This window comes from Rhinatrema bivittatum, chromosome 7 (genome assembly GCF_901001135.1).
Source record: "Rhinatrema bivittatum chromosome 7, aRhiBiv1.1, whole genome shotgun sequence".
Taxonomy (NCBI): Eukaryota; Metazoa; Chordata; class Amphibia; order Gymnophiona; family Rhinatrematidae; genus Rhinatrema; species Rhinatrema bivittatum.
In genome coordinates this window covers 217,406,255-217,433,945 of record NC_042621.1, presented here as the reverse complement: position 1 = coordinate 217,433,945, position 27,691 = coordinate 217,406,255, and the positions used below count along the sequence as shown (strand labels likewise).

The following is a 27,691-nucleotide window of genomic DNA, read 5'->3' as shown; positions in this document are numbered from 1 at the left end:
GGTCTCATGTTCTGTGTTTCTAGCCTGTACTTGTACCATTCCTATTCTGTGAATTTGCCTTTTCTAATTAAAGGATACTACTCAGGAAAGAGGCTGGCACAATACTTGCACTGTCTTTAGGAACAGAAATTCAGATCAAGTCCAGACTGAATTGGAACTTGGAATTTCCTGTCACACAGCCAAATGGATTAACTGTGGCTTAGCGGAATCATATTGCCTGCCTGGAGCAACTTGCATGAGATGGCAGCTGACCACACAAATTAGAATTACTTCTGAAACAGCTGTTAACCCTTAGAGTGTGGCAGATGTATGTGGCTGAAAGCACTAGGGAAGTTATCCAAATTGTCTGTTCGGGGCACCATAACTTCCGTAAATGATGATCAATTGACTTTAAACCTTAAATGAAGGTCAGCTATGATCCTGCAGCTCACGCTACTGCAAATGGGTAGTATTGGATAATTGGTGCCAACGTAATAAAATAAAATGTTGAAAAGTACCCACAATTTCATGTGCATGCATGATTTTCACTACCTGGTTCAATTTTCATGTTATGTAGCACAAAGTCCCTCAAACAAATATGTCCCCAGTGGTGTAATGGTATCCTGTATGATTTCTGGTGGTGGCTTCTACTAGTAATTATGTGGTATTTTCCAGCAACCAGTGTTTATTTGTGATGAGTATGAGCTGGGACTCTAAACTGATTTGTTTTCTTTGTCAGTGAGAGTCTGAAAACAAATGTGAACCTGTATATAGGGACCCACTGGTTTCCTCTTGTAGGGCGCAAGCATGTACCTAATGAGGATATATTGCAGTTGGCAAGAGGAGGTAGCGGGATGATACCATTTCCTAGGCATTCCCCCATTGAGTGGGCACTAATTGTACATTTCCTTTAAAGGAAAGGAGTTTCATTTCTGGTGAGGAGAAACGAGCACCAGGTTGTTGTGTTTTGGGCAGTGTCTGCAGTCCCAAGGTCTATGAGTTTGTAGTCTCTAGTTCCAAATTTGGCAGATAAGGAATTTGAAAGTAGGTATTAGAGACAAGAAAATGTGGCCCAAAGATACTGAAACAGTTCTAATTGTTTAATCACTTGCCTGATTAAAAAGAACTTCCAAGCTCATCTCCATATGTTGCCTTAATATTTATTTATTTATTTATTTATTTATTTATTTATTTAACACTTTTTCTATACCGACCTTCATGGTAGGGACCATATCAGATCGGTTTACATCAAAAAGGGGGAACTGTAACAAAACCGTAGATAAAACAGGAAGAACAAAGTTACATTCAACAAGGGTGGAAAACTTATATACCTAAGGGTATATAAAGGGTATATTAAGGGTATATTATATACATAAGAGTATATAAAGGGTATATATATAAGGGTATATTAAGGGTGGAAAAATTAATATACATTAATTACACTGTGCAGGGTTCAGAAAGACGCTGTTTGACACAATGCAAGTATTAAGAAGAGCACTGGAAGTAAAATTGAGAGACTGAGATAAAAATCAACATACCCTGGTTTAAGAGTTGCTGGGAAAACAAAATGAGCAAAACTGCTACTGATCACTCTATGCTAGCAGAATATCCCAACTTTCACCAAATACAGAACAGTTGACCACAAATTAAAAATGTGCAGACAAAAACTGAAATGCAAACTCCAAGAAGCCAGACCCTGAATGCAGCGCAAAACTGGAAAACTAGAAACAGAAATACATTTCCTCCCATGCTTAAGCCAAGCCTTCATTATCATTCTTGTGAGGAATGGGGGGAGTTATATTCGGGAATGGGGAATGTTTGGTTTATAACATTCCATCCCCACTTCCCACAAGAATGACAGAGGCTCAATGACTCCAAATAACCCCTCCCACCCCACCATTTCCCAAGCACCAATATCCCCCCATGCCCAGCAGCTTCTCCCTCCTCCCTCTCATTCCTGCCACACCAGAGGACCCAAGATGGAGAGAGGAGAGGATGAGAAGACAAGAGATGGGGAGAAAAGAGGGGGAGAGGGACAGGGATGAGGAGAAATGAGTATAGGGCATATGGGAGAAGAGGGAGAATCTGAGATGGGGGAAAAGAAAGGAAGAGAGGTTTCTGGAATCAAGGAGACATCCTGATTACATTTTACATTTACATTTATTAGGATGTATGAATCGCCTAACACAAAAGGCCTAGGCAATGAACAATGTAAGAAATTTAAAAAAAGAAGCATATACAGAATCAGAAAAATATTAAAATAAAATAAAACATAAGACAAAAACATTTTAGAACATTAAAATAAATAACAATAAAACATTGAATAAAAACACATTCATAATATAAAACTGTCAAAAACAAATGAAATACCCCTACTCTGATCCTTCTCCATTCCCAGCCCCTTTCTAGCCTCCATAACTCTCTCACCCCTAATTCTGCATGTACTCTCTCTCTCTTTCTCTCTGATACACACCCACACCCACATTCACATTCACACCCACACAAACACACACAGAGCCAGATCCATCCCCTTTGCCTGCCAACTTGCAAGCATGACCGCTGTCAGTAATTCCCCTCAAGCAACTAGCCTTTCCATCACAGTCAGCCAGCCCCAACAATTTCCTCCCCATCAGCCAACCAACCTAGCCTCCTTCAGTCTTCAAGCTAGTTCCTTTAGTCAGACATCCTCCTAGCCCTGCTTTCCAGCCCATTTCAGAAAGCCAGCCAGCCTCCAATCTCCCCAGCAAGCCTCCAGACTGAAACCTCCCCAACATCCTCAAGCTCCCTCCCAAACGGGTCGATCCTGTAAGGCCGCGGTAATAACAGTGCGGCAGTGTCAGGCGCACCCTTCCTCCCCGCACGCACAGTTCTCTTCACTAACTCCCCGATACTCTCCTCTAATCGCATGCAAATGCATGCCGCGGCTTTAAAGCGGTAGGGAAGGATTATGCCCGCGTAACCCATTTTACTGTATAGGCGCTTAATACAGCGCCTATACAGTAACCAGGGTGCGCTGGTACCTGTCATTTCAAATGTCATTTGAAATGACAGGTACCTGTCATTTCAAATGTCATTTGAAATGACAGGCACCATGAAGTGAAAAAAAAATACCAAAAATATCTAAAAACCTGAGTGTTCAAAAAAAAAGTTAGCAGGCCAGCCTCACCCCTCCATCCACAGCCAGCAAACTAACCTCAAACGTCAGACCTCCTTACACAGCCAGCAGACATCCTCTAGCCTCAGACCTCCTATTGCCACCCAATAAGCTTCAACCCCCTTCCTACAGTCAACCAGCCTTGACATCCCCCCCTCCTCAGCCAGCCAGCCTCCAGGCTTCAGCCTTGAACCACCATGAACAAATCAGCCTTGGACCCTCTCCTAGCCAGTCAGCTAGCCTCAGCCCCCCAACCAGCCAGCCTTGAAAACCCCCCCCCCCCCCCCCTGCAGGTAGCCTCAACTCCTTGCCACAGCCAGCAAGGCAGCCTCTTCCCTCCCACAGAGAGCCTCGAACCTTGGATCCCCCCCAAACAGACAGCTTCAGTTCCCTTCCACAGCTAGTCTTGATCCCCCCAGCTAACCTGAGAAGCCCCCAGCCAGCAAGCCTCAACCTTCCTCCAAGCAGCCTCAAACCCCTCCTCCTACACAGACTGCTCCCAGGCTCGGAACTGCCTTCAGCCAGCCTGCTTTTTTCCTCCACCTACCCTTCGGTTTCTCCTGCACCATCCCAGACATTCTCCCTTCTGGCACTGCACAGCTCTCTGCGAGTTTGAGTTGCGTGGGTTCCTGTATTCATGCGCTGTTCTTGTGAGACTCAGTGTGAGAATACAGGCAGCTATGTGGCTCAAACTCACAGAGCTGTGCTGGGCCAGAAAGGAGCACTTCTGAGACTGGGTGGCCTAAAAATTGGTTGGGCCAGGATCTAGGTGGTCCACCCCATTCTGATGCCTATGGTGTGTAGGATTTAGGGTTTTATGCTTTTGTTTGAAAGAAAACAGGAAATTTTAGTGAAATTTGCAGTTTCAAGTAATTTCCATTGGGAAAACAAATGAATGTAAAAAAACACAATTTCTAGTAAGGAACCACCTGACTCAGCCCAAGCCACATGCTGCTCCTACTACTCCGTCCCCGTCATAAAAATTAAAAAATTCAAGACCCCTATGCCTGGCACCCTCTCCCCCGATGCCTCTTACCTTACTTTTGGATCACTTCAAAATCAAAATGGGGCAGGAGCGATCCCCAGTTGTGGGTGGGGGGTAACATTTCAAAATGGTTCTGCTTGGCAACAGAGGTTGGTGCCATTTTGTTGTACGGATGTTTTGTAGTAGGTCCTTATAAGAAATTGGCGCCATTTTTAAATACTGACCGGTGGGGCAGAAGCAATTGGGGATTGCTTCTTCTCCATTCACACTTTGAAAACCCTGATGGGGTATGAAGTATCTAGGGTGTGAGTGAATAGCAGGTCCAAGGGGTCTTGAATTTTTAAATTTTTGAAGTACTGTTTGTTTTTTTTCGGTGGGGTGGGTAACGTTTCTTTTTTTTTTTTAATTCATATTATTTCATTTCAAATAAGTTAAATGAAACAAATAAATCACAATCACAATTTTAAAGAAACAAAACAATGTAAGTGCATAACCCTAGTAGGGTTACCAGAGTAGTTGTTGAAGATTGTTGCTGAGAGAGAAAGACGATTTGATATAAACTAATCCAGTTCTTCTACCAGGTGCCATGAATCATCTTTGGGAAGTTAGAGAAGGAAGTGCCAACCAGATACTTGCATCAAGAGGAGTCAAGAGTGGTTCAAGAAGGACTGTGTGGAAATTCGCCTTTGGAGTACAGGTGTCAGGCATTGTCCCAGAGGAGGAGGGGAACCCTAGGACTATTTACTCAAGAAGTAATTTCCTTTAAACCCTGGAAGGGACTTTGCAAGCGTTTGAGGTGAGTGGTACATTATAACAGAAAAAATAGGATTCATCTATCTAAATGAATTCATCTTCCAAAAAAAAGTACATTGTGTGAAATTATCACTACTGAAGAAGTATATTTTCAGTAAATGTATTTCTTTGTTGGTATGCCAATCCTTGTGAGAGAACAATTATTAGAATCTGTTACCAAGTCACAAGCCTAAGGACCTAGGAGAGAGTTCTTCCCCTCCCGGTTCAGTCCTGGAGCTGCATTGAGTTGCGTAGGATCCCAGGAGCTCTGTAATGACCCTCTATTCGGTGCAGGTAGATGGAAGGGGGCTACATGTAGTTTCATTCAAAGGTGAGGGTCTTAGACTTCAGGAAAACAAACTTTGTTAAATGGGGGTACCTCCAGGAGTTGTTAGCTAGATGGGAAAATCTGGAGGCAGTAGATGTTATGCTCAGGCTTGTGGACCCTTGGGCTGATGGAAGGATAGTATACCTTGGAGGAAGATCCGTAGGTTCTCCCGTCAGGAGGCGAGGCAGGAATGGAAGAGGTGACCAGCTGACCCTCGGCACTGGAGACAGATGCGACTCTGAAGGCAGATGACGAGTCGTGACGTCAAGGAACAGAGGCGTGTCTTCGCCACTGGAAGTCTGCGATACCCCCAGGAGGAGCCCGTAGGGACCCGGACCGCTGGGACTTAGGTGGACCTTTGAGAGGTCAAGGAACAGACGTATGGTGCAAGGGCTGTCTGGAGCTTCACCCCTGGAAGCCCGCGGTCCCCCCGGGAGGAGCCCGTAGGGCCCGGGCCGCTGGGACTTAGGTAGGCCCTTGGAGACGATGGTCAGGAATAGGTCCAAGGTCAAGTACCAGAGGGTCGTCGCTTACCAGTCCGAGGTCACACACCGAGGGATCACCACTTGCCAGTCCGAAGTCAATACCAGGAATCACCGCTAGCCAAACCGAAGTCAATACCAGGAATCACCACTGGTATTCCTGGTTCCGGATCCAAGGTCCGGAACCAGGAATACCAAGACAAAACTGGAACAAGGAGTCAAGACACTGGAACTCACCGAAGCATGCAGACTCAAACAACTCTCACAGGAGACGTTGCCAAGTCAAGGAATGGTCAGAGGAAGTCTCCTTTTATACTTCCTCTGGCCCTGGAGATAGGAATCAGCTGCAGGCAATTAAAGGGATGAGGTCCCTTTAAATCTAGTGAAGGGGAGGGGCCTCGCGCCTAAGGATGACGGCAGCCATCTTGGATCCGGGCCGCGGAGGAGAGCAGCAGCGGCCGCGAGGGAGGAGCAGGGACAGCTCCGATCCCGGCGGCCAGCCCGAAGGCCCACGCCGCCACGTGGGGGTGCCGAGCTCAGCGCAGGGCAATCGGCCCCAAAGCTGCCGCTGGGCTGGTCAGGAGAAGAGGTAGGGGGCCGCGCCAGCGGATGGCTGCGGGCGCGGAACACAACAGTAGAAGAGCAGTGGGCAAAACTAAATGGAGATATTATAAGGACAACTAACCTTTTTTTTTTTAAAAAAAAAACATTGTATTTATGCATTTTCCAAATATATTTCAAGAAAAATACACTTGAATTTGTAATCAAAGAAACATAAGAAAATATAGAAAAAAAGAAAAGAAAAAAAGAAAAAAAGAAAAACAAAATATAAGTGTCTCTTTCATAATCTAAGTCCTCTAAGGAAGGATCCAATTCCACTACCACAGGAATATAACTACCATTCTTCAACAGGAAAAAATGATCTAGCAAATACAGAGAGCTAACATCCATATTTAAACAGACCAAACTGCCATAATCTTTCATTCAATCAGGAACAATAGGAGAGGAGCTTAATACAGTTGGCATTTTATCAGTCAGGAAAGAAGAGAGTTGAGTAGGTGAGAAAAAAATATATGAAACATTCTGGTATTTAATAATACATTTGCAGGAAAACTTAAGTAAGAATAAAGCACCCTATTCTAATATTCTGGGCCTTAATAGTAGACACTTCCTCCTTCTTTGAAACGATCTGGCCAGATCTGGATAAGCACAAACTTTAAGATCAATAATGGTTTCCATATGATGATGAAAAAACATCCTTAATATCCATTCCCTGTCAGATTCCATGAGAAAAGATACAGTAAGTGTAGCAGGGGTAATTAAATCCTTCTGAGTAGTTTCCAATAAATTTGTGAGATTAAACTGAGATGATACAACTCAGTATACAAAAAGGTATTCAGAACCTGAATACCTTTTTGATCAGGAGAGCCCTTTTTAAATGGTGGAATATAATACACTCTTGAAGTAAGAGGTAATGCTTGCTCTGGAATTTTAAGTATCTCAGTCAAATATCTTCTCCACATATCTTTAGGTGTAGTTAAAGGATCTCTTGGGAAGTTTATAAAACAAAGATTCCTCCCCCTTACTTGGTCTTCCAGTTGTTCCAATCTGTTGGAAATAAACTGATTTTCCTTAATCATAGTTGATTGCATTTTTGCAATATTAACAATGTCTTTTTTCAAAGACTCACGGGATTTCTTATTCACATCAGCACCATTTTCAACAGATTTCAAAAGGTTGTCTAAATTGCCCAACTACTGGGGCCATTTGGTTGAAAATATTATTGTTTAAAGTTTGAATCGCCTCCCAAATGGTATCCAAAGCAATTACAACAGGTCTTACCAGATCTGACTTCGAAATAGCTGGTATATCGAAATGCTCTCCTTCCGTTCACTGAAAAGCAGTGTTTCTGGCAAAGTCTCCGACTTTGGCTGGAGTTACAGGGGACTCAAAGGTTTCCCCCCGTTAAACTCCCAGCCTTCTTCAGTAGCTTCTCCTCCTTCAGTAGCACAGTTTCACGAGGCTGGTCGCTGGATCTTGCCTCAGCAGGGTGGGTCGGAGCTGTCCATTCTACCAGGGACAAAGTTGTTCCAAGCTCGAGGGAAATGTCTGGTACAGCTTCATCCCGAACATTCCCCAGCGAGACACCTCCCGGGTTCAGAGTTCCATCAGGCCTGAAACTTGAATTGGCAAGGGAACCGGCAGAGCCTCTCATTCTCTGGCCCGCCGCTTCCTTGCAGAATGAGGCATATCGCAGGAAATAATCGAAGGCCCGACGAGCAACCTCAGGTGTGTCTGGCTAGATCTGCCAATCTTGGAGGGCAACTAATCTTTTTGTTAAGAAAGTAAATAAAGGAAAGAGGAAAAAAAGAGGCCACTGGTTTTATAAAGGAGTTGCTGAAAAGATAAGGAAAAAAAGGTCAGCGTTCATAAACTACAAGAGATCGTAGAAAGAGGAAAACAGGTGACAGTATCTGGAAAAGGTAAAAGAAGCTGGGAAACTAGTTGGAAATCCAAAGATGCAAATGGAAGAAAAAATATCAGATATGGTAAAATGGGGGGACAAGACTTTTTTTTTAGATATGTTAGTGGCAGGAGGAAATGCAAAAGTGACATTGTGGGACTCAGAGGAGAAGGGGAGGAATTTATAGAGACTGACGAGGAAAAACAGAAATTGCTTAACAGATATTTCTGTGCAGTGTTCACTGTCAAGGGGCCAGCACCAGGATCTTATAAAACGAACACAAATAGGACTGGAAATAAATTATATCTTAATCGTGAGGAGCTAACTGAACTTAAAGTAGATAGAGCAATGGGTTTTAAGGGAGACTTAGATAAGTTCTGGCAGCTCAGTTGCTCTGACCATTTCAATGTTTCTTTAGAGCCAGGAGTAGTTCCAGAAGACTGGAGACAGGTGGAGGTGGTTCCTATTCACACAAATGTAAGTAAGGAGGAGGCTGGGAACTACAGGCCATTCAGTCAGACTTTTATGGTAAGCAAGTTAATGGAATTGTTGCTAAAAGAGAGGACAGTGCATTCTGGAATCCAATGGATTACGAGATCTGAGGCAGCATGGCTTTACCAGAGGTAAGGTCTTGTCAGAAGAATCTGATCCATTTCTTTGGGTGACCAGAGAGTCAGATCAGGGGAGAGTGCTAGATGTAGTTAGTGTACATGTACTAGAATTTCAGTAAAGCCTTTGACTCAGTTCCACATATAAAGAAATTGAGCACTTTTTACATAGGTCCTAAAATGGCTGACTGGATTAGAAACTGGCTGAGTGGGAGGCGATGAAGGGTAGTAATATATTGAGTTTATCCCAAGGAGAGGGATGTTACTAGCGGCCACAGGGATTGCTACTTGAACTGGTTCTTTTTAACATTCTTGTGAGTGACATTGCTGAAGGATTATCTGGAAAGGTTTGTCTTTTTGCCAAAGATACCAACATTTGCAACAGGATACACAGCCAGGAAGGTGTGGAAAACATGAGAAGGGATCTGACGAAGCTCCAGTAAATGTTCTAGAGTCTGGCAGCTAAGATTTAATTCTAAAAAAACCAAAACCTAGTTATCCATTTAGGGTGCAAAAATCTATGGGGATATACTATAGGGGATAAAATTCTTCTCAGCACCAAAGAAGAGCAGGATCTGGGGGTGATCGTATCTGATGATCTTAAAATGACAGACAAGTGGATAAGGAGGTAGCAAAAACCAGAAAGATGCTTGAGTGCTCAGGGAGAGGAATGATCAGCAGAAAAATGGGAGGCGATCTTGCCCTTGTATAAATCCCTGATGAGACCTTATTTGAAATACTGTATAGAGTTCTGGAGACCGCATCTTGAAAAGGATATAAATCAGTTTGACTCGGTCCAGAGGGTGGCTACTAAAATGATGTGTGATTTTGTTCTAAAGCATGTGTGGATAGGCTTAAAAATCTAAACATGTATATCCTGGAGGAAAAGCAGGAGAGAGGAGATATAATAGAAACATTTAAATATATCCAAGGTTTTCATGCAGAGGAGACGGGCCTCTTTCAAAAGAAAGGGGGCTCTTGAAAGAGGAGTCATGGAATGTGATGAAAGGGGATAGACTCAGGAGTAATCCAAGGAAATATTTCTTTATGGAGAGGGTTTTGGATGCATGGAATAGCCTCCCCATAAAGGTGGGGAATACAAAGATAGTATCTGAATTCAAGAAAGTAAGTGATAAACACAGATTGTAAAGTTGAGTATTTGGTATGGATGGGCAGACTGGAAAGGCTGTAAAGGTCTTTTTCTCTTATCACATTTCCATATTTCTTTGATGCTTGGCAAATGTTATGAACATGAAATCCAGATGCAATGACTGTAAGAAGGAATAGACTTAGCTGCAGATACTTACCAGCATCTTCAAAATTAATTAGAATTGTGCAAATCACTATAAGATAGCACAAGCAGTCTGAGGCTTTTTCAAGTGCTTTATTTACAGTACAGAAAATACCAACAGATTGCTTACTCTAAGCAACACAACGTCAAGTTCTAACATTCACACTCACAGTCTTCTCACTAGAAGCAGGCCAGCTATGTTAAAGGGGCAGCCCTTCCCTTCTTACAGTTAGGACAGAAATGTTACAAGAGCTGCCTTCTCCTGGAGTCCCTGGGGCCTGTCTTCCTTCCCCTAGGGTTGTACTCTTAACCCTGTTCTCAAGACCCTGCCCTTAGAGCTACCTGGTTGCCTTATACTTTTTAAGGTGCCTGGTCCAGTGCTGGTTAAGGAGGGTTTTCAGGGACACTCCTTCACAGTCACATATCAGTCTAAGGGCTTATGTACTGAGCACTTTTCCTATAGATTCAGAATGGCAAAAAAATAAATAAACCAGGGCCAAAAATGGGACTAGCTGTTTCATACATCAGGCCTTAAGTAGTGAGAGTTCTAGACTCCTGCTGTGCTGCGTAGGGTATCATCATTTCTTTCTTCTAAGATTTCTGTGTAGAATGTAGGGAGCAGCACACTATGTTTCACTCTCTCACTGATAAAAAAAAACCTGGCTATGCCCGATGCCAATGAGATGGTGTCCTCTCTCTCTCTCTCAATGGGCCAAAGTACCCTCTAGTGTCTGTGTTATTCATTTGGAGAGTTGGGCAAGAAAACTTGCCTGGTTTGTTGTCTTCAAGAGCTTCCTGTCCTAACTCATGGGATTGCAGTAGAGTTTTTAATTCATAGCCCATTGCATTATGGTATTTGTAGTACTGCCTTCATTATGAGCCATGTTCTCTCATAACCCACATGAAACACAAGAAAGAACAGGCATCTAGTCTGCCATTATTAATAATTATTATTTTTAGCTCTGAGGCACTCACAGAGATGTCATTTTTCTCATTGGCGCTTCTGCTTTGAATACCAAGATTTATTCATGCAGCCAAGCAGTTACCCAAATTCTACAGGCAAACTGTGACAGTTACAATTTCTGGTCATAGTTCTTTCTAATTTCACATTTATGTCATATCAAGAGGAATTTTAACTTTCTCTTACTTTTTTTTTTTTGGTAGGTTCAAACTTTCAAAAGACTGCAACTAATAGATCCTGAAATGGTTTAATATAGGGAGGGTAATTTTCAGAGGCAGCAGGTAGCATGCAAAATACCTGCAGAGCGACAAGCAGAGTTTCCCTTCAAAAATTTGCCAGCTGGCTTTTGCCCCAAGGAGGTATTTTTTAGTATATCTTGCAGGTGCAAAGCATGAGGAGAAAATGTAGGAGGAGGCTGGCCCGTGTGTATTTCTGCTGGCCAGTCCCAGCGCTGTACCTTTATCCCGCTGAAGGCCATGGGCAATTTTTAAAGGCAGGTTTACCATGGAAAATCCCTTTGAAAATTGCTGTCTTAAAACATTCTGCTGTACAGATATGTGACCCACCAGTTTCCCAGCTTAATTTGCTTGATGAAAAAGCTTGTTCTAAGCTTTTTCATCAAGCTTAGAACACTGCTAGAACCTATGGATCAATTCCTGCTTTTATTTTCTATATCTTGGGTATGAGATTTGCCTGCATTTCTTCCACTTTTAGCATCTGGTTTTATTAAAACCTGTAAACGAATGTATGCCAATAGTTTAGCAACTTAATCTTCAGAAGGTCGATATTCAAAAGATTTGTCTGGTGAATGTTGGTAGTTAGCCAGACAGATATTTGGGGTTTAAGTTACCACCCCAAATGAGCAGGAAAGTTTTGTTAGGAAAATTGTTGCCCACACAAAATGTACTCACATTCAAACAGGCAGTGCTGGAGGTGTTCCTGGAACATAGTAAAACCTTTTGCCGGTCAGCACTCATATTCAGCATTGTCCAGCTAAAGTTATGAGGGCAAGTCTGACCGGGGAGCAAGCTGACTCAAAGTTATCTGGATATATTCAGCGGCAGACTTATCCAGATAAGTCCTGATAAATATCCGGATAAAGTTATCCAGATACCTTGCCCGCTCACTGGCTCTTCGAAAAGGAACTTCCAGATGTTCACCATTAGTTTTATCAGGTCTGCGTTCAATTAAACTAAACGATCAATAAAGTGAACCAGAAAAACTCTGACACTCGAGCAGAGTGTTCCCATTATATTGATCCCAATATTATAACATATAAAAATTGAGAAAAAGTGTAGTGAGGTTATTTTAGTGCCAGGAGGAACAGACACTTCTCAATTATCTTGGCCATTCTTAATATATTTTTGTTTTAAGATTTGCCCCATGTAGCTACAGAAAAACATCCGTACCTGGAGGAGTTGCCAGAAGATGAGTTCATGCTCAGCTGGCTCCAGAAAGTTCTGAGCCAGATGTAGTAGGTAATTTTCCCCTCAGATGGGAGGGCATTTGGTCTTTAGAATTGTAATACATTGGTTTAAAAAAACAAAACAAAACAGGAATGTAGTTAGACATTTTTGCAAGTTCTCTCACTTAGGAAAGGATGCATTGTCTGAAGACTGAATGTGACCAGCATCAGAGCTCCTTATTGCAAAAGAACAGAAAAACACACATTAGCAGGGAATTACAGATGTGTGTTTCATGTCAGTTTGGGGGAGGTTGTTTTTAGAAAAAAAAGAAATTAAGGGATTAAGTAGGGTGCAGCAGATTATTTAGAAAAACACAGCTTCCTTCATGAAGGAGAGCTAATCTGGTGTCCAGTAAGTAAAATTCACGCCTCATTGGCTCATAGGAATTTTTGAAGATAAACTAATGCTGTGGTGGAGGAACCTATGTAATGCTTAGATTTGAAGACAATATTTTGCTAAGATTCTTTATCAAGATGCTATTTCTAAGCAGGTTGCATAGTGATATGCCTGTGTGAAAATGACACTTTGCTCTAGAAATTAGTTTTGGGCATTTCTGAAGCAGGTGTCTTCCAAAGATATGTAATTTGCTTGAATAAAAATAACAAGTGTGCTAATGTGAACATACACTATAGCACCAACCTTTAACTTATAAAGAGGTATGCCTGCTAGAAATTGGAGAAGGCATTCAGTGGATCCAGGTAAGCAAAACACCTCAACATATATTGATAACAGCTTCACAAAAAATGCACAATAGTCCAAGTTGAGATTTTTAACTTATCTCTGCTTCAGGGAGTTGAAAATGTGCAAGGTGAAACTTCTTCGCTGTCTTCCAAAAAATGCTCACAGCTTGGTAAAGGAAACCACTATCTTGCACAAAGAAAAATGAGCTTATTGGACCAGTGATTATAACTTTGCATGTTGCCTCGATATGCCTATGCTGGCACAGATGAGTTGAGTACATTTATTATGAGTGTCCATACAACTATATATGTATTTAAAGGAAACAATTTTAGTGAATGCTTATTTTTGTTGTTGTTATCAAGTAAATACTACATTTAAAAAATGCATCTATCTTTAGACTTCCAAAATGAAATGAGTTAAAATAAACCCAACACTGGGCCTTTTTCAAAGGAATTTCTCCCATTCTGAACAGGAGAGGTCGGATAAGTTATCAGGGATATTCAATGGAATCTTTCTCTTTATTTTTACATTTCTTAATCACCTACTGCCTAGGCTCTAGGTGATTTACCATTGTCCTGCTGATATACTCCAAATAAAGTTATCCAGGTAGACCTATCCAGATACATTTTAAACCTAGCCAGTATGTTTGAGTATGTATACTCGGATAACTCTTATCCAGCTATATTCAAATGATATAACCAGTTAAGTGGCTTAACTTGAAAAAAAAAAAGCCATAATTGCAGGCCTGCTGGCCCAATACCCCACACCCCGCTAAAAAAAGAGTAAGTAATGTAGGCTATAGCACTCAAATCTCTCTCCCTCTCCCCATCCACCCCCCTTCAAAATACAAAACACATTGCAGACCTGTCAGCCTGAGAACTATCTCTACCCACCATCCCTTTCTCCCCATCGTGAAATACATTAAAATTTTAGGGCCCCTCCTGAATCCCCCTCCCCCTTCCCTGATGTGCTAAACTTGAATCTGTCTGCTCCCCCCACCCCTCAGCACCATTATATCCTGTACGGCCCCTGGGAGCCCAATAGAAGCATCTGGCTCCTGGTGCATAAAAGCGTTGCTTTGGCAGCAGATTCAAGGAAAAAATTCAGAGTTATTTCCACAGATTTCAAGACCACTGGCTAGGGAACTAGAATGCTGCAGAATAGCCACAGCAGTTCAAGGCAAGGATTCAGTTATTTCTGGACCTGCATACTAAGCTAATTTTGGGCAGCTTTCATGTTTATTCATTCTGATGGGACCCTTGGGCTGAGATACGAGCAGCCACCATGGAAAGGGAACCCTGAGGCTCAGAGCTGACATACACTTGCCTCAGATAGACTAAGAACCAGACAAAGAACAGTAAAAGGTTAGTTTTATTCTTTGCTGTTCTTTGTGGTAAACAGCCCACGGCAAAAAAACAAGGCAGGCAAGGCTAGAAATCACACAGTCCAAAAAGAATCACAAGACACAGATCACAGAGCAAACAAGGTCTGGTGCAGGGCTCTGGGAACTCAGGAGACAGCAACCCTGGAATAAGCAGTCACCACCAATCAGTGAACCAGCAGGGAACAAGCGCAGCCTGAAATGGGGAAGAAATACCCTGGCCAATATCTGCTGGTCTTTCTTGCACCAGTCCGAACACAGGAAAACATTACATGTACAGAACCAACAGTAACTGGGCTGCATAGTAACACTTAAGGTCAATAGGTCCACTTGGAAGCACGTTGCTCCAGAACCCATGGGCCACTAGTTCAAGACTGGCCTGTGTCTGGCCGAACCTGGATGTAATGGTGTGCTTACTTTGTTTTGCACTGCTAGATGGTGTCCCTCTGGTTGCAGTGTACTAGACAGGACAAGTTAAGGCAGACTGTTTTTAGGGAATTTTCTAGTAATTTCTAAAAAGGGGTGAGCTGAGTCCAACTCATATACAGCTGCAGCTGCTGAGGCATGCCTCTGCCTCATTCACGTCTGCAACAACCATCACGTAGCAGCTGTCTTCATGCCAGGTCATGACCAAGAGCTTCCAGCCATACAAGCCTGCTCCCATTGTCCCTTGCTGATCGTTGAAGGGCTTCTAAATAAGAGAAGATGCCAGTGCGTGAATAGCTTACTTATTTAAAAAGTGTTTGCTTACTGCTCTGCCACAAAAGTGCCAAATAAAATATCAATACAAAATAATATAAACATGCAAATTAATAAACAATCTTGATAAACATGCAAAATATTCAACTACTTTATCCTAGAATAAAATAAGGCATCAAAACATAGGCACCCATATTAGCTCTAACAGAAAACAAAGCATATGCAGAAAAAATAAACTGTTATGTACCAGATACCACCCAATGCTTAATCAGTGTTGCGAGCATGGACCCTTGGACCAAGGTGGAGTTGGCGCAACCTGCCGGGAGGAGCCCTGCAGGTCCCCACTGTCGGCTGGCGGTGTTAGGTGAGGCAGAGACCCAGATGAAACTTCGCCTATACCAGCCCACGTTCCCCTTAGGTTGACCCTCTGGTGCCGGGGCCGGTAGGTCTTAGGCATGTGCCTCTGCTGAGCTGAAGATCCGTAAAGGTGGTCAGATAGCAGACCAGGGTCCGAGGCAGGCAGAGTTCAGGCATGGTCAGATAGGAGGCAGTGGCCAGTGACAGGCAGAGTTCAGGCGAAATCCAAGCAGCAGGTCAAGGTCAGTATTGAAAATCCAACCAAGGGAAGGCGGGATGGATAGGCAGGCATGGAGGCAAGGAATAGAACAGGCAGGCAGGCAAGAAGACAGAGGACTTGGATGAACTGAAGACTGACCCCACTAGGGAAAATGAAGACCGCTGGAACAGATGGCAAAGAAGACCAGGAAATGATAACATGAAGACCAGGAACGCAGGCAAGGAATGCTGAGGCAACTCACTCTACAAAGCTGTAGTGGACCTATTGCCAAGGTGAGGACTGCATGCTAAATGGGCTTTTTATAGCCAAGGCTCCTGACATCATTTGATGGTGCCGTGGGGGATTTCATGCCGTGGACCCTTTACGTTTTGGCAGGTCGGGATGAGTGCGCGCTTAAGGACAGTCGTCTTTGGAGTCGGCGGTGTCTCTTCTCGCACCTGACTAAGTGCAGCGGCCTGCTGCATGTTGGTCTGGGGTTATTCCCCAGCATCGGAAAGTCTCGTGGACAGCTCGGGGCTGGAGGTAAATGTGGTGGTTCGCGGGGCAGACCCACAGACCACCAACTTAACAATCAGAACAGGTTCTAAAGCCAATGGCAAAGAATTGAAAACAATTGGTGGATCTGCCCTGAAGCATGATAGCCCTTAATAATTGGTTAGTTGACAGTAGCAGATTTATGCCTCCACTAATGAAAGAGTAATGGCGGTGACATCATGGAACTAGTCACATATTCCTCTCTAAAATTCAGCCTTTCAGCCATGGGTGACCCTGAAAGGAGCCATGGCTCTGGGTGGCATAGCCTAAGGCAAGAGAGGCCAACTCTGGTTCATAAGAGCCGCAAACAGGCCTGGTTTTCAAGATATTCATAACAAATATGCATGAGATATTTTCATGTACTGCCTCTATTGTATGCAGACCAGCTCACGAATATTCATTGTTAATATCCAGAAACCCAGATCTGTTTGTGACTCTTGATGACCAGAGTTGGCCACCCCTGGCCTAAGGGATCAATGGAGATAGTATTGTCACCATCACACCACTGTGAGTTTCTACGGATGTGCAAGGAAATTTGCTTCAATTTTTTTTTTCATTTTCAGATAATATTTTATTTGTTTTTTTCATTTTGTGGACTTTTTACGTTTTTGTTTCAAAAATAATTTGCACTATTTGCAAATAGCACGCACTATTTTCCGAAATGAATGAGCCTGAAATTTTAGGGTGTTTCGGGGGTTTGCATATATGTTTCAGGGTAAAAGAAACTGAACAAAAATGCCTGCTTTAGTTCAGATTACTATTCATTTTAAAATGAATGTGCATCCCTATGAGATTCTGTGTCCATTTCTGTTTTTGTGGCATCTTTTAAAGGACCAACAAAAAGATGATGTAGTACTCAAGCTTTCAAGAGCACGCAAGCTCCTTCTTCAAAGATGAGGTTTCATAAAGCTCATGTGCTATGATGTCACAGCCTGCAAAGACTGTACAGGAGACAAAGGTTAAATCTCAAATAGTGCAGCCACTGCACTTGGGAGGTGGAGGGTAAAGGTAGTTGGTGATGCACTTCTGAGGGCATGAAGGCATCCGTTTGTGACTAGACATGTTGTCCCAGGAAGTGTGCTGTCTTCCGGGTGCCAAAATCTAAGATTTATGGAGAGAATGCCGAAAATTCTCAAGCCTACTGACTACTATCCAGTGCTGCACATTCATATTGGAACAAATGATACTGCTACGTAGCCCACAGATCAAATCAAAAGTGACTTCATGGCTCTGAGAGAAAGGGTAAAACAGATGGTATTTTCCTCCATTCTCCCAGCCAAGGATAAAAGCCCAGGCAGGATGTGGGAACGAACAGTGATTCTGACAGGCCTCTAGACAAACTTGTCTGCTACCAGCCTTGCTTAAAACTGTATATCTTTATTACAGCTTCACACATGCACATCAGTAGATTGTCTTCCCTTCAAAACATGTACTCTCTTTACTTACAAGTCAGTACTGCTTCCCTCAGTACTCACAGTTCAGCTTAGTCTCAGCTTAGTGTTTGGACAGTGTTACGTTACAGGAGCTGCCTTCCTCCTGAAGACCTGGGCTTAGTCTGGTTATCCCCATCTGGATCCCAGCTCCTATTCCCCAGTCTCTGGTTATGCCCTCTGAGCCCCACCTTCCCCACAGGATCCTGATAATAGAGCATACTTTCCTTAAGGATTTTAAGGTGGACCAGGCATCTTTTACAGCTATTACATTTTATATTATAGCATTTTACAGCTATTACAAAATGCTGCCGCACGTATCCTTACAAACACTCACCGTCATGACCACATCACACCCGTCCTTCAATCATTACACTGGCTCCCCGTAGCCTCAAGGATTATATATAAAGTACTTACGCTCATACACAAAGCCATTCATAACCAAGACATGCAATGGTTCCCAGAACATCTCCTGCTCCATACTCAAACAAGACCCACAAGAACACATCACCAGGCCAAACTCCAAATACCCTCTCCTAAACTCATGAAGCATTCCACCTTTAGAGATCGATCCTTCATCATCACAGGAATCGCCCACTGGAACAAAATGCCTTCCCAACTACGCCAGGAACCCTGCCACAAAAACTTTAAACACAACCTTAAAACATGGCTTTTCAAACTAGCATTCCCTGACTAACGAACTATCTCTCACCAAAGATACTTCTTGACCGCCTGACCGATCCCCGACCTCTCCCCTCCTTCCCTACCCCCCACCCCTGTAGGTATACTCCTCCTCCTCCCCTCCCTCCATTACTTTCCCCCCAAATACCGTCACTGCCTTATTTAACTCATTTGTTAAAATTAACATGTACATTTGTATATTATTCCTGTATATAATTCTTGTTTTGTCCCCTGTTAACCCTCTCCCTGTTAATGTTAATATTGTAAAGCTGGTTGCTAAGTTATGTTATATTGTGAACCGAGGTGATGTTTTGTTTTAAAACGTGCCTCGGTATATAAGAAACCTCAAATAAATAAATAAATAAATAAATCTAGCCTGGTCCTGCACAGGTAAACAGGGGAACACGGGGGACACTGCCTCTCACAGGGAAGCTCACATTCTGAAAATTAATGAATGGCTGCATAGATGGTGTCAACGAGAGTGTTTCGGGTTTTTGGACCATGGATTGATGTTTCAAGGACTGCTGACCAGAGATGGGGTCCACCTACTGAAGAAAGGGGTGTATCATCTTCCAAGACTGTCAAACCTGCTGAAGAGGGCTTTAAACTATGATCATTGGGGATAAGTGAAGGAAGCCCTGAAGTAAGTAAAGTATTGTACAGAAATGTAAAAAAAAACTATTGAAAGCTATGTACACTAATGCTCATAGTATGGGAAATAAAGTCCTGGATTTAGAGGCAGTCATAGAAGAAGCTGACTTGGATGATAGTGTCTGTCATGGAGATGTGGTATATGGAAAACCACACCTGGGATATAATTATACCGGGTTACAATCTGTTCAGGAAGGACTGGGTAGGTAGGAAGGAAGGCGGCGTGGCACTCTATATAAAAAAATAATATTAAATCAATGAAATTGCAGGGCTTACGAGGTAAGGTGAGGAGCTGTGTAAAGAGGGAATGGAATATCTATTTATACTCCATTCATGGCACACAGGGGCCTTCATCTTTGCCGTGAGCAGAGCACGTCCAGCGGCACACGGGGGTCTTCGTTTTCGCTGCGAATGGTGCGCCGGGGCCTTCATCTTTGCCGCGAGTGGAGCTTGTCCCATGGCACATGGAGGCCTTCATCTTCACTGCGAACAGCGCGCCGGGGCCTTTATCTTCGCATTCTCCGTTCGCGGCATGCCAGGGTCTCCTCTGCCATTTCTGCGCAGAATTTTGCAATTTTGGAGAGCTAAGCAGAGTAGTTGGATGCAGATAAGCCTTCAAAAAGGGTATGGGCAGAAAGGGAATAGGGAAGAAAAATGGCCCGCGCCATTTTTAAAGATGGCGCCGGCCATCCAGTGCTCCTACCATGTGACAGGGGCCGGCCAATGGCACGGTTTGAGGAATGGTCTAGGGTCTGGCAGCTAAGATTTAATGCTAAATTGCAAAAATGCAAGGGATAGATACAGTATGGGGTGAAATTCTTCTAAGCATGAAAGAAGAGCAGGATCTGGGGTCCATCATATCTGATGATCTTAAGGTGGTCAAACTGATGCATAAAGTGACTGTAAAAGTCAGAAAAATGCTTGGCTGCATAGGCTGCTTAGGGAAAGGAATGGTCAGCAGAAAAAGAGAGTTGATATTGCCCCTGAATATGTCCCTGATGAGAGCTCATGTGCAATACTATGTGCAATTTTGGAGACACACTCTCTAGAGTAAGTCCAGAGGACGGCTATTAAAATGGTCAGTGGTCTAAAGCATATGGAGATAGACCTTAAAAAATCTAAACATGTATACCCTAGACTAGAGGAAAGGCGAGATGGGGGAAATATGATAGAGACATTTAAATACCTCCAAGATTTCTATGCACAGAAGGTGAGCCTCTTTGAAAGGAAAGGAGACTCTAGAACGAGGGATCAAGGGATGAAGGTGAAAGGGGATAGGCTCAAGAGTAATCTAAGAAAATATTTTTTTACAGAGAGGATAGTGGATGCAAGGAGCAGCCTACCCATGGAGGTGGTGGAGACAAAGACAGTATACGATTTCAACAAAGCATGAGATAAACATGGGATCTCTGAGGGAGTGATAGGAATTATAAACTGAATTAGTTGGTTTGGATGGACTGACTAGATAGGCCATATGATCTTTTTCTGCCATCATGTTTTTATTTTTCTATGCTTCTAGAAGATTGTATGCACAATATATTGTAATTTCCTTGGAAAAAAAAAGGTTCACTTTGAAATGGATACAGCATACATTAATTAAACAATACCAGATGTCAAATACTTTATTTATGAGCAGAGTTTACAAAAGCTGGACTTGTTCACAAGGGAAAGAATGAAGTAGATTATAAATGAATTGAAGTCATTAAAACTGAGAGAGCTATAAAATTGTTTCAAATTAACTTTTTTATTGCAAAAGGAAGACTTAAGTCTAAATATATAGAGAGAGGGACATAAAAACTCTTTAGCAAGGAAGAAAATATATTAACCTATAAAATCTTGTGAGCTGCTGAAAAAGGTGGATTAAATTAGTGAATGATTAGGATTCCAAGAAACAATTATACAAGTTTCAAAATAAATGTAGCCAACATACCAGGCAGGGAGAGGGCATTTACTGAGGAAACTGCCCTATCAGAAAATGTAAGTCACCCAGATGGGGTGTGAATGCCAGATACAAAGATCACTGTGGTTCTTCTAGATGAAAAAGTGAATACATGTTTTATCTTGAAAGCAAAGTCATTGCTTTTTCCAGGAGATAAAGTCCTCATAGCAGCCAAGGAGAATATTCCTGTCGTAGATCATCAGTAATAAAGCAAAATAAAACAAACAGGGCAAGTATTTGTCAAGCACACCGAGAGGATAACTTTCAAAGCTGTGCACAATTCTTATATACGCATGTATTTGAGCGCGCACAAAATTGCTACAGTATTTTATAACCTGCACTCATACAATATGCACAGGTTATAAAATACGAGTTTTCCTAGCGTGTAGCAGATGGACTCAGGACCAACGGGTATAGTGTACTCCTGATAGCAGTTGGAGACAGATCAGATTTCAATCTGACGTCAGCCCTAGTACATATACCCCTGCAGGAAGTGCAGCTCTTCAGTATTTTCCATCTCCATAGCAGTTAGGGACTCTATGCATGCTAGCACAGCGTTAGAGTAAATTTTACCAAAGAAATCCAAATTAAGAAGAAATCTTACCTCTACAGACGAACCCCGCTTTCCTGTGGTGACACCCGTTGGGTCCCTCCCCTAGTTGAGATTCCCGAGGTGATTTCCGTGATCCCTCGGAGGTAAGCCTCGGACCGGTGGCCGACCCTCGGCGGGGACCTAGCCCTCGACATCAGGTGAGACTGAGAGGCAGTGGGTGCAACCTTGAGCACAGCGGTGAAGGTATTTTCCCTCTCCCCCCGCAGCCGGAGACCGCCCGGAATGAAACCGGGAAGCGCCGGGACAAGGTAAGGTAGAAATCTATTTAAAAGTCTCTGGTCTCCGAAGCTCGAGGAGACACAGGTCGCCAGCCGGGACCAGTGCCACCGGCTTGATCTGCCCTAGTAGGGCTAGACCCCGGTCAGATCCGGGGGTCCTCCCTTGTGGAGACCCTCAGAGGTGGTCACCATATTGTCCCCATGGTCACTGTTGACATTTTGGCCCTGTCCGCCGCCCTGTCCGCTGTCGCGATCCGTGCGAACAGAGGCGAGCCGTGCACACAAATACCTTGTGCGCAAAAGTACCGGGAACACAAGCTAAGCGCATAGCCACGCGCACACGGTGCCGGGCGCATAATTTCGACCCATGCGCACAACAGTGCGCACGTCTGTCTGCACCGCGCACCAACTTACACACGCAACTTCGATGCTCACCGGAGCGCACAACTGTATTGTATGTGCACAAGCCATGGCACCACCTGAAAATAAGCTCAAAGCTCAGGGCCTTGCCCAGCATGCCACATTAGAGCTGCACAGCATGAGGAGGCCACAGCCCTGTATATAGAGTGTGAAGAGGCCCTAGGGGACCCAACTCATGGGCCTCCCCAGCCGGTACCGGACCCCAGCCTCTCGAGCGGTACGCCGGACCTAGCATCACTCGGCGCCCCCTAGTCTAGACCCAGCTTCTATCTCCTGGGTGGAATTCTTCAAAGGTCTGCATACCTTCGTCCACATGCAACCGGGGCCTCATACAATGCGGTCACAGGCCCCACCAGAGGACCTCAACATGCCAGGACCCTCTATGCCCAGGGAAGTGATCCCACCGCCCAGAAGCCCCACCTTCGGGGACACAGCCATCTCAGATGAGGAGTCAGAACCCCTAGAGGAAGGAGAACTCCCTCCGGGAACAGAACCCCACCGAATCATGAGACGCTTCTTCACCAAGGACGAGCTTCCAGACCTGGTCACACTCAGCTTAAAAGAGCTTGCCGTCCCGGGCACAAGTGCCTCAGGGGGAACCTAAGACGAACCCACTTTTAGAGGGACTTCGTCAGACCCTCTCACCATTTCCCACTATTGCAAGCCGTCCAGCAACTAATTGACCTGAAATGGGATGCCCCAGAAACCACGTTCAAAGGGGGCCGGGCTCTGGCAGCCATGTACCCTCTGGACCCAGCCGCCAAAGATCTCCTGGCATGTCTGAAAGTGGATGCCATGGTCTGCACAGTCTCGAAGTGCACTACTATCCCGGTGGAGGGAGGAGCAGCACTCAAGGATGCTCAAGACAGACGTCTGGAATCTATCCTCAAATAGTCCTTTGATGTCTCCGCTATGTCTTTACAGATCGCGGCCTGCTGTGCCGTGGTGACACGCGCCTGCTTAGCACAGACCAGGAACAACACTCCTGGGGAAGCCCTGTAACCAGCTGTATCATTCCTCGTGGACGCCGCTTCAGATCTGGTACGCACAGCAGCTAGAGGAGTCTCATCCACCATGGCGGCCAGAAGACAAATCTGGCTCCGAAACTGGTCAGCCGACGCATCCTCCAAAACGAGATTCACAAGGATGCCTTTCAAGGGAACACTCCTGTTCGGAAGTGAACTAGAGAAACTAGCCAACAAGTGGGGCGAGTCCCCACTGCTGGCTAGTGGGGACTCGCTGCTACCAGAGGACAGGAATAAAAGAAAAGAATAAAAGAAATCAGCAATCCTTCCCCCGGACCTCCAGGGGCAGTGTTTCAACCCATATAGAAGCTCATATCAAGCAGCCCGCCCCACAGGCTGGAGCCAGTCCTTTCGGAACAAGCACAATAAAAGGGGAGCCAGCTCGGGCCCAGGCCCCAGCTGCACCCCACAATGAAAATCAGCCGACCCATCCAAAGGAAGAAGCCATAAGGGGCAGACTGGCCCTATTCCACCAAAGATGGGTCGAGATAACTTCAGACAAGTGGGTTCTATCCATCATTCGAGAGGGATATTACCTGGATTTCCACCACCTCCCTCCGGACAAGTTTGTGGAATCTCCCTGTCATGACCCTTCCAAGAGAATGGCAGTAGAAGCTACACTGACCAGATTACTAGCCTTAGAGGCTATAACATCGGTGCCTCCACAACAAATAAATACTGGCCATTATTCCATCTATTTTATTGTTCCCAAGAAGGAAAGAACGTTCAGACCTATCCTGGACCTCAAGGCGGTCAACCATTACCTAAAGGTTTCTTGCTTCCGCATGGAAACCCTACGCTCAGTAATAAGGGCAATACAACCGGGAGAATTTCTTACCTCCCTGGATCTGTCAGAAGCCTACCTACACATTCTGATCCATCAAGAGCATCAGCGTTTTCTGCGCTTCTCGATCCTGGACCATCACTACCAGTTCCGGGCACTACCTTTCGGGCTAGCCACTTCACCCCGGGCATTCACCAAGATCATAGTGGTGGTGGCAGCAACACCGAGGAAGGAAGGAATACGCGTGTACCCTTATCTAGATGATTGGCTGCTCAGAGCAAAATCCCCAGAGGAAAGCCACCAGGCAACCAACAGAGTCAAAACTCTACTGGAGAGCCTCGGGTGGATGGTCAACACAAACAAGAGCTGCCTACAGCCTTCCCAATCTCTAGAGTACTTGGGAGTCCGGTTCGACACCAAACAAGACAAGGTCATCCTGACACCGACAAGGAGATCAAAATTGATGACCCAGTTACGAACCCTGTTGAGCGAACTTCGCCCCACAGCATGGGATTACCTACAAGTTCTTGGCCTCATGGCATCCACACTGGAAGTAGTCCCATGGGCACGAGCTCACATGAGACCCCTACAACGCTCACTACTATCACGATGGAATCCACTGTCCCAGATCTACAACGTACGGCTTCAGCTCCCGGACAGAGTTCGGGCCCAACTACGATGGTGGCTACAAGAAGCCCATCTGAGCCAGGGAACAAGACTATCCTCCCCAACCTGGATCCTACTCACTACGGATGCCAGCCTATGAGGATGGGGAGCACACTTCCAGTGGCTAACCGCCCAAGGGCAATGGAACAAAGAAGAGTCGGGATGGAATATCAATCGCCTAGAAGCCCGGGCAGTCGGACTAGCCTGCCTAAGGTTTAGTCACAGACTCTGAGGCAAAGCGGTCAGAGTAATGTCAGACAACGCCACAACAGTGGCCTACATCAACCATCAGGGAGGAACCAGAAGCCAACAGGTGTCTCTGAAAATAGACCTCCTAATGTCATGGGCGGAAGTGAATCTTCAAGAGATCTTGGCCGTCCACGTTTCCGGCAAAGACAATGTTGCAGCAGACTACCTCAGCAGAGAAAGTCTAGATCCAGGAGAATGGAAATTATCAACCACAGCATTCCAATTGATAGTAAACCATTGGGGAACACCAACCATGGACTTCCTGGCAAACCGGTCCAACGCCCAGGTACTCAGTTTCTTCAGCCGCAAGCGGGAACCCCAGTCCCAGGGAATCGATGCCCTGGTACAGACCTGGCCACAGGAGACTCTTATATACCTTCCCGCCGTGGCCCCTATTGGGCACGATCATCCACAAGATAGAACACCACAAGGGGCCAGTACTTCTAGTGGCCCCGGACTGGCCAAGAAGACCGTGGTACACAGACATGCGAAGACTGCTGGCAGGGAACCCTCTGCCGCTACCTCCACACAGAGACCTGCTCCAACAGGGGCCGATCCTCCATAAGGATCCAGCTCGATTCTCTCTTATGGTCTGGCCATTGAGAGGGCTCGCCTAAGAAGGAGATGATACTCGGGGGCAGTAATTGACACCCTACTCCGAGCACGCAAGTTCTCCACATCCCTAACATACATAAGGATTTGGAAAGTATTCGAAGCCTGGTGCGAGGACCACAACATCATATCACACTGTCAAAATTCCTGTGATTTTGGAATTCGTACAGAATGGGCTACAGAAGGGATTGTCCCTAAACTCCATCAAGGTATAGGTGGCTGCCTTGTCATGCTACGGAACCAAGAGCGAGAGTGGCAGCATAGCCTCTCACCCGGATGTCTCACGCTTCCTGAAAGGAGTCAAGCACTTCCGACCACCCCTAAAGTGGCCGGTGCCTCTTTGGAACCTTAACCTGGTCCTAGATTTCCTAGCAGGAACCTCCTTCAGACTTCTCCGCGGCCTGTCTCTCCGACTATTAACATTGAAGACAGCCTTCCTGCTGGCAGTCTGTTCAGCCCGTCGTTTATCTGAGCTACAAGCACTGTCCTGCCGAGAGCTGTTCCTCAGACTCACCCCAGGAACCATCCAGTTACACACAGTTCTGTCGTTCCTCCCCAAAGTGGGAGGAACGACGGAACTGTGCCCCCTATCTCAACCAAACCATCTTGCTACCATCGCCAGATGAATATAAGAATTTGGAAGAGGCTCGAAGTCTACACCATCTCAACGTTGGCAGACTCCTAGCCCGATACCTGGAATGGTCGGAATCCGTATGAAAGATAGACCATCTATTCGACCTTCACAGCGGGAAGAAGCAGGGGGAAGCGGCCTCGCGAGCAACTATAGCCCGCTGGATCAAAGAAGTCATCAAGGCGGCCTATGTGGAAGCAGGCAAGCCACTGCCTTTACAAGTCAAGGCCCATTCTACTAGAGCCCAGGCAGTGTCCTGGGTGGAAAGCAAGATGCTGTCACCCGCCGAGATCTGCAGGGCGGCGACATGGTCCTCCATCCACACCTTCTCCAGGTTTTACCTCCTGGATGTTCAGGCTCGGGAGGACACAGCATTTGCAAGGGCAGTACTAAGTGGGTCACGAGCAGCCTCCCACCTGATTTGGGAATAGCTTTTATACATCCCATTGGTCCTGAGTCCATCTGCTACACGCTAGGAAATGGAGAAATTACTTACCTGATAATTTAATTTTCCTTAGTGTAGACAGATGGACTCAGCATCCCACCCACGGCTGCCGTTACTGATGGAATTCTCGGGGGACATACCTGGGAGCGAGTGATTCAAAGGTAAGCCATGCTTTCCTTCATCTAGGACACCTATCCTACCGGGTGTCGACGTTTCTCGGTTGAGAGCACTGGCGGTCTCCAGCTATAGCCAATTCAACCAGTTCAAATTAATCAAGATAACCAAGTTATAAAGTTAATCAAGTTATTCAAGTTATTCAAATTATTCAGTCATACATATATCCACAATGCTTTTCGAGGAGAATACTGAAGAGCTGCACTTCCTGCGATACCTTTTTGGCACTTTGCAGTAAGTACAACAATTTTTGCAATTCCTATCTACAACCACTTGGGGGGGGGGGGGGGGGGGGGGAGAGAGAGAGGACCTAGCTATAAGGTCCTTATAGGTATTTATATCTCTATATGAGGCCCACCTAGTAACTCAAGGTGAGGTTTAAGTAGTAGTGTAGGGGTTAGGGGCCTCTTTGACATTCAAAGTGAGACATATGAACAGAACAGTACACTTTTGTGAAGATTTGATGACCTTCGGAGTGAGGAAACTCACACAAAGATGAGATTTGTACAGTGTTCTTTCAAACTAGCTTGATGGACTCTACCTAGGAAATGCCCCCCCCCCCCCCCAAATCAGATAGCCGGCTAAGTAGCGCTTGTAGACTTATCTGACTATCTGACTTAGGGCCATATTTATTAAGGGGTAGATTTTCAGAGGGATACGTGCGTAACCCCAGAAAACCTACCCCTGCGCGCGCCGAGCCAAGTCCCAGGACGCACGTATGTCCTGGGGCTTTCCAAAATGGGCGGTCCAGGGGTGGGGCTGGGGGGTGTG

General features: G+C 45.0%; 1 protein-coding gene across 4 annotated transcripts in view; it reads left to right on the top strand.

Moving 5' to 3' along the window:
* The window catches only part of SLC16A12 (solute carrier family 16 member 12), a 145,582-nt gene that overhangs the window by 39,427 nt on the left and 78,464 nt on the right, over positions 1 to 27,691 (top strand). For 3 of the 4 annotated variants that reach the window (XM_029609839.1, XM_029609835.1, XM_029609836.1), the window contains exon 2: positions 4,700 to 4,914. The exons of the other annotated variant lie outside the window; for it this stretch is intronic. The gene's annotated coding sequence lies outside the window, so the exon portion shown is untranslated. The remainder of the gene's footprint in view (positions 1 to 4,699; positions 4,915 to 27,691) is intronic. 4 annotated transcript variants of the gene reach the window in all.